The sequence below is a fragment of the Salmo trutta genome, unplaced genomic scaffold, assembly GCF_901001165.1.
Source record: "Salmo trutta unplaced genomic scaffold, fSalTru1.1, whole genome shotgun sequence".
Classification (NCBI taxonomy): domain Eukaryota; kingdom Metazoa; phylum Chordata; class Actinopteri; order Salmoniformes; family Salmonidae; genus Salmo; species Salmo trutta.
In genome coordinates this window covers 331,974-339,972 of record NW_021822532.1, presented here as the reverse complement: position 1 = coordinate 339,972, position 7,999 = coordinate 331,974, and the positions used below count along the sequence as shown (strand labels likewise).

Sequence of the window (7,999 nt, the reverse complement as noted above, 5' to 3'; positions counted from 1 at the left end):
GAGGGGGGCCCTGCCTCCAAAATGCGTCTCTCTGGGGGACATGACACCAAAGCTAAGAGGTGAGATAACAATTTTATGAATAATTCATTAAGTTTATTTCCTAAATAAATAGCTATCTTAAGGTGAATGCAGTTAATATAAATCTCTCTGGATAAGAGCATCTGCTAAATCAGGGGTTCTCAATCCGGGGTCTGTGGAGGTACTGCAGGGGTTCTGCAGGAAGTGTGGGGAGTGGTGGTGTATCCAGGGAGAAAACTAAACTCATATTCTGAAATGTCATTGTGGTCTTATGTTCCCATCTATTGGAATTATTTAGCAACTGCAGTAGTGCTTAAAAAAGGTGTTATTCCTTACTAAAGTAGTAATTACTCAGAATTAGTAGTTCATTTTATCACTTACAATCATAAAATAAGAACTTATACCATAACAAACAATTAAACTGACATAAACCAAAATCCCTATATATGTAGTTATTTAGTTAATTACCAAATTGAGCCGGTGGGTCACATTTGAGAGTGAGGGAGATATACAGCATTTTGCATAAAAAACATGATTTTTGTCTCTCTGAAATGAAACCATCAAGTGATAGATTTTAAACAAATCCTTGTCTGTGAGAGATGTAATAATTAATACATAATTTCTTTAAACAATAAATGCTAATTTCTGTAAAGTGATATGTTGCGTTTTGGAACTCTTCTTATGTTTCCCCATCTGAGCTCAGAGTAGATGAGAGATGTAATGTTTGTCTCTGTTGTGTTGAAGACCAATCAAGCAGGAGAGACCAGCCTCCCCTGTACCCAGCTGTGTGTCCATGAAGAGTGACCGGTCTATGATTCAACCTATACACTTTAGAGAGGGAGACTTTTCTACTGAACAAAGGTAAGAAAAACTCATGGGTCATGGTCAGTGAGTTAAACAACACTGTCTCTAGTCATTTCTCCTCTCCCATTTTCACATTTCTTTTGGTTGTTTTCATAATCCATAGGCTAATACTTTTATCCATTTTCATAGTCCTAAAACAATATTAAACAAACACAACGTGCCCTCCCTGTGTGTGTGTGTGTGTGTGTGTGTGTGTGTGTGTGTGTGTGTGTGTGTGTGTGTGTGTGTGTGTGTGTGTGTGTGTGTGTTTGTGTGTCCAGAGGTCTTAACCTATAGAAGGACTATAGTATGTTTAGTCCCAGAGGTCTTAACCTAGAGGACTATAGTATGTTTAGTCCCAGAGGTCTTAACCTATAGAAGGACTACAGTATGTTTAGTCCCAGAGGTCTTAACCTACAGAAGGACTATAGTATGTTTAGTCCCAGAGGTCTAAACCTATAGAAGGACTATAGTATGTTTAGTCCCAGAGGTCTTAACCTATAGAAGGAAGGACTATAGTATGTTATAGATACTTCAGTCCCCAGAGGTCTTAACCTATAGAAGGACTATAGTATGTTATAGATACTTCAGTCCCCAGAGGTCTTAACCTAGAGGACTTTAGTATGTTTAGTCCCAGAGGTCTTAACCTATAGAAGGACTATAGTATGTTGTAGATACTTCAGTCCCCAGAGGTCTTAACCTATAGAACGACTATTGTATGTTTAGTCCCAGAGGTCTTAACCTACAGAAGGACTATAGTATGTTTAGTCCCAGAGGTCTTAACCTATAGAAGACTTAACCTAGAGGACTATAGTATGTTCAGTCCCCAGAGGTCTTAACCTATAGAAGGACTATAGTATGTTTAGTCCCAGAGGTCTTAACCTATAGAAGGACTATAGTATGTTTAGTCCCCAGAGGTCTTAACCTATAGAAGGACTATAGTATGTTACAGATACTTCAGTCCCCAGAGGTCTTAACCTATAGAAGGACTATAGTATGATTAGTCCCAGAGATCTTAACCTATAGAAGGACTATAGTATGTTTAGTCCCAGAGGTCTTAACCTACAGAAGGACTATAGTATGTTTAGTCCCAGAGGTCTAAACCTATAGAAGGACTATAGTATGTTTAGTCTCCAGAGGTCTTAACCTATAGAAGGACTATAGTATGTTTAGTCCCAGAGGTCTTAACCTATAGAAGGACTATAGTATGTTTAGTCCCAGAGGTCTTAACCTATAGAAGGACTATAGTATGTTTAGTCCCAGAGGTCTTAACCTATTGAACAACTATAGTATGTTTAGTCCCAGAGGTCTTAACCTAGAGGACTATAGTATGTTATGGATACTTCAGTCCCCAGAGGTCTTAACCTATAGAAGGACTATAGTATGTTATAGATATTTCAGTCCCCAGAGGTCTTAACCTATAGAAAGACTATAGTATGTTTAGTCCCAGAGGTCTTAACCTATAGAAGGACTATAGTATGTTTAGTCCCAGAGGTCTTAACCTATAGAAGGACTATAGTATGTTTAGTCCCAGAGGTCTTAACCTATTGAACAACTATAGTATGTTTAGTCCCAGAGGTCTTAACCTGGAGGACTATAGTATGTTATGGATACTTCAGTCCCCAGAGGTCTTAACCTATAGAAGGACTATAGTATGTTATAGATATTTCAGTCCCCAGAGGTCTTAACCTATAGAAAGACTATAGTATGTTTAGTCCCAGAGGTCTTAACCTAGAGGACTATAGTATGTCTAGTCCCAGAGGTCTTAACCTAGAGGACTATAGTATGTTTAGTCCCAGAGGTCTTAACATATAGAAGGACTATAGTATGTTATAGATACTTCAGTCCAGAGAGGTCTTAAGCTATAGAAGGACTATCGTATGTTTAGTCCCAGAGGTCTTAACCTATAGAAGGACTATAGTATGTTATAGATACTTCAGTCCCCAGAGGTCTTAACCTATAGAAGGACTATTGTATGTTTAGTCCCAGAGGTCTTAACCTACAGAAGGACTATAGTATGTTTAGTCCCAGAGGTCTTAAACTATAGAAGGACTATAGTATGTTATAGATACTTCAGTCCCCAGAGGTCTTAACCTAGAGGACTTTAGTATGTTTAGTCCCCAGAGGTCTTAACCTACAGAAGGACTATAGTATGTTTAGTCCCAGAGGTCTTAACCTATAGAAGGACTATAGTATGTTTAGTCCCAGAGGTCTTAACCTACAGAAGGAATATAGTATGTTATAGATACTTCAGTCCCCAGAGTTCTTAACCTATAGAAGGACTATAGTATGTTCAGTCCCCAGAGGTCTTAACCTATAGAAGGACTATAGTATGTTATGGATACTTCAGTCCCCAGAGGTCTTAACCTACAGAAGGTCTATAGTATGTTATGGATACTTCAGTCCCCAGAGGTCTTAACCTATAGAAGGACTATAGTATGTTTAGTCCCAGAGGTCTTAACCTACAGAAGGACTATAGTATGTTTAGTCCCAGAGGTCTTAACCTAGAGGACTATAGTATGTTCAGTCCCCAGAGGTCTTAACCTATCGAAGGACTATAGTATGTTTAGTCCCAGAGGTCTTAACCTACAGAAGGACTATAGTATGTTTAGTCCCAGAGGTCTAAACCTACAGAAGGACTATAGTATGTTATGGATACTTCAGTCCCCAGAGGTCTAAACCTAGAGGACTATAGTATGTTTAGTCCCAGAGGTCTTAACCTATAGAAGGACTATAGTATGTTTAGTCCTAGAGGTCTTAACCTACAGAAGGACTATAGTATGTTTAGTCCCAGAGGTCTAAACCTACAGAAGGACTATAGTATGTTTAGTCCCAGAGGTCTAAACCTACAGAAGGACTATAGTATGTTTAGTCCCAGAGGTCTAAACCTACAGAAGGACTATAGTATGTTATGGATACTTCAGTCCCCAGAGGTCTTAACCTCCCCTAGACTCCTGAGAGTCTAGGGGGGAACCATAAACCTGCCTCTCCAACTCTCCCTGACCTGAGTGTGTTAACTCCTGAGAGTCTAGGGGGGAACCATAAACCTGTCTCTCCAACTCTCCCTGACCTGAGTGTGTTAACTCCTGAGAGTCTAGGGGGGGAACCATAAACCTGCCTCTCCAACTCTCCCTGACCTGAGTGTGTTAAAAAACCTCTTACATCTAGACGTTCCGCTAGCGGAACACCTGCTCCAATATCCAATGATAGGCGTGGCGCGAATTACAAATTCCTGTAAAATACAAAAACTTCCATTTTTTCAAACATATGACTATTTCACAGCATTTTAAAGACAAGACTCTCCTTTATCTAACCACAATGTCCAATTTCAAAAAGGCTTTACAGCGAAAGCAAAACATTAGATTATGTCAGCAGAGTACCCAGCCAGAAATAATCAGACACCCATTTTCAAGCTAGCATATAATGTCACAAAAAACAAAACCACAGCTAAATGCAGCACTAACCTTTGATGATCTTCATCAGATGACACACCTAGGACATTATGTTATACAATACATGCATGTTTTGTTCAATCAAGTTCATATTTATATCAAAAACCAGCTTTTGTCATTAGCATGTGACGTTCAGAACTAGCATACCCCCCGCAAACCTCCGGTGAATTTACTAAATTACTCACGATAAACGTTCACAAAAAACATAACAATTATTTTAAGAATTATAGATACAGAACTCCTTTGTGCAATTTAGGTGTCCGATTTTAAAATAGCTTTTCAGTGAAAGCACATTTTGCAATATTCTGAGTAGATAGCCCAGCCATCACGGCTAGCTATTTAGACACCCAGCAAATGTAGCACTCATCAAAGTCAGATTTACTATAAGAAAAATGTTATTACCTTTGCTGTCTTCGTCAGAATGCACTCCCAGGACTGCTACTTCAATAACAAATGTTGGTTTGGTTCAAAATAATCCATAGTTATATCCAAACAGCGGCGTTTTGTTCGTCCGTTCAAGACACTATCCGAAGTGTAAATAAGGGTGACGAGCATGGCGCAATTCGTGACAAAAAAATTCTAAATATTCCATTACCGTACTTGAAGCATGTCAACCGCTGTTTAAAATCAATTTTTATGCCGTTTTTCTCGTAAAAAAGCGATAATATTCCGACCGGGAATCTGCGTTTAGGTAAACAGACAAAAGAAAATAAAGCATTCGGTCGACTCGTGCACGCGCCTGAGTCTCACAGTACTGTAACCAGCCACTACCCAAACGCTCTACTTTTTTTCAGCCAGAGCCTGCAAAGCCACGATTCAGCTTTTTGCCGCCTTCTGAGAGCCCATGGGAGCCATAGGAAGTGTCACGTAACAGCAGAGATCCTCTGTAATGGATAGAGATAATCAAGAAGGGCAAGAAATTGTCAGACAGGGCACTTCCTGCATGGAATCTTCTCAGGTTTTGGCCTGCCAAATGAGTTCTGTTATACTCACAGACACCATTCAAACAGTTTTAGAAACTTTGGAGTGTTTTCTATCCAAAGCTAATAATTATATGCATATTCTAGTTTCTGGGCAGGAGTAATAATCAGATTAAATCGGGTACGTTTTTTATCCGGCTGTGAAAATACTGCCCCCTAGCCATAACAGGTTAACTCCTGGGCTACTTTATTCCCCTCTGGCTGGGGGTAGAGTCAGTGAGTCACAAACCAGTAAAATAGGTAGAGACGGGTCGCTCTCTTTCAAGCTCTGAGATTTAACGATGTTCCTATGAAGGTTCTAACGATTCATTTAGCCTTCAGATGCTTTTGGGAAACCAGGCCCTGGATAAGGACATCTGCTAAATGACAAAAGTGTCAAATGTAAATGTTTTACAAACAGATCACATACAAATTTCTTGAATATTTTTTAAAATATATATATATATATATTGATGTCACAAATGTATCATTTGTACATTTCTTCATTAAAAATGTAGTACTATGTTATTTTTTACTGTATAAAACATAGCAGTACTACTGATTTCTCTGAGAGACAGATATATATTATTACTGTGTAAAACCTAGCAGTACTACTGATTTCTCTGAGAGTGAGGCAGATATATATTATTGCTGTGTAAAACCTAGCAGTACTACTGATTTCTCTGACAGGCAGATATATATTATTACTGTATTAAACCTAGCAGTACTACTGATTTCTCTGACAGTGAGGCAGATATATATTATTACTGTATAAAACCTAGCAGTACGACTGATTTCTCTGAGAGTGAGACAGATATATATTATTACTGTATAAAACCTAGCAGTACTACTGATTTCTCTGAGAGTGAGGCAGATATATATTATTACTGTATAAAACCTAGCAGTACTACTGATTTTCTGAGAGTGAGGCAGATATATATTATTACTGTGTTAAACCTAGCAGTACTACTGATTTCTCTGAGAGTGAGACAGATATATATTATTACTGTGTTAAACCTAGCAGTACTACTGATTTCTCTGAGAGTGAGGCAGATATATTGCATTTAGCAAAAAATATTATTTGTCTCTGAAATGAAACCATCAAGTGATAGATTTTAAACAAATACATGTCTGTCATTGAACAACCCCATGATTAGATAGTGAAAAAACACAACAATCTCTTTACTAATTTCTTTAAACAATAAAGACTAATTTATGAACATTTCTGTAAAGAGATATGTTGCATTTTGGAATGAAAGTCTTCTTATGTTTCCCATCTGAGCTCAGAGTAGATGAGAGATGTAATGTTTGTCTCTGTTGTGTTGAAGACCAATCAAGCAGGAGAGACCAGCCTCCCCTGTACCCAGCTGTGTGTCCATGAAGAGTGACTGGTCTATGGATCATCCTATAGAGTTTAGAGAGGGAGACTTTTCTACTGAACAAAGGTAAGAAGCACTCATGGGTCATGGTCAGTGAGTTAAACAACACTGTCTCTAGTCATTTCTCCTCTCCCATTTTACCATTTCTTTTGGTTGTTTTCATAATCCATAGGCTAATCCTTTAGTCCATTTTCATAGTCCTAAAACAATATTAAACAAACACAACATTCCCTCCGTGTGTGTGTGTGTGTGTGTGTGTGTGTGTGTGTGTGTGTGTGTGTGTGTGTGTGTGTGTGTGTGTGTGTGTGTGTGTGTGTGTGTGTGTGTGTGTGTGTGTGTGTGTGTGTGTGTGTTTTGTCCACAGAAACCAACAGGAGAGATCAGAGTCAGAGATTCTCAGTGGTCAGTCTTCCCAGAGTCATCAAACAGACCTGGACTCTATATTCAGTGTATGTGGTCCTGTTATGTACATTTGTTTTTGTTTACTTCAAGTAAAGTTGATCTGTCAATCATTCATTCATGTGTTAATGAGAAAGCATTTCTTCTCTTGCTTAACTTAATTACTTGATTTATTTCAGATGCTTGAAGAGAAAATTATGACATTTGTGAAGAACGAGCTGAAGATGTTCAAGAGGATTCTTAGTGCTGAACTCCCAGAAGGCTTTGAGAGTCAGAAGCAGGATGAGGAAGTGGTGGATGCTGAAGATGAGAAGCAGGAGAGCAGTGCCAGAGAGGGGGCTCTGAAGATCACACTGCACGTCCTGAGGAAAATGAACCAGAAGGAGCTCGCTGACATACTGGAGAAATGTAAGATCTGTCTGCCTCATGTTGAATGCTGTTTTATAACATTTAAAAGCTGTGGCTAAAGTACAGCAAAAGTAGCTGTGTAACTCAATGATAATGTAGCAGCCTTAATACAACACCTAGTGAGCTCATCAAGTAGCAGCAGGGATGTGTTGTGTTGATTAATTTAGAGAGAGAGAGAGAGACAACATTAATAATACCATCAATAATACCAATAATAATATAATCAGTCACACCAGTCTGTAATGCATTATGAAAACATTTACACATTTATACATTCAGTTAAGAGAATAAATGATTATAATTTAAAATGTTATAACAGTCCTACAATACTGTAGTTATTAAAACAGACATAATATTAATATCCTCTGTGTTATTTCTAGATTCAGATGATCCTGCTGTGATTTGCCAACGTGAACTCAAATCTAATCTAAAGAAGAAGTTTCAATGTGTATTTGAGGGGATCGCTAAACAAGGAAACCCAACACTTCTCAATAAGATCTACACAGAGCTCTACATCACAGAGGGTGGAACAGGAGAGGTC

At 38.4% G+C, this 7,999-nt stretch overlaps 1 long non-coding RNA gene across 2 annotated transcripts; it reads left to right on the top strand.

Annotated features, from left to right (window-relative positions):
- Nucleotides 1-14: 14 nt before the first annotated feature.
- On the top strand, nt 15-7,072 carry LOC115182553 (uncharacterized). Of its 2 annotated transcripts, none has more exons than XR_003873811.1 (3): nt 15-59; nt 6,601-6,717; nt 7,016-7,072. It is a non-coding gene; the product is annotated as an uncharacterized LOC115182553 (long non-coding RNA). The 2 variants fall into 2 exon arrangements; XR_003873812.1 differs by lacking the exon at nt 15-59 and adding an exon at nt 860-879.
- Nucleotides 7,073-7,999: the final 927 nt, after the last annotated feature.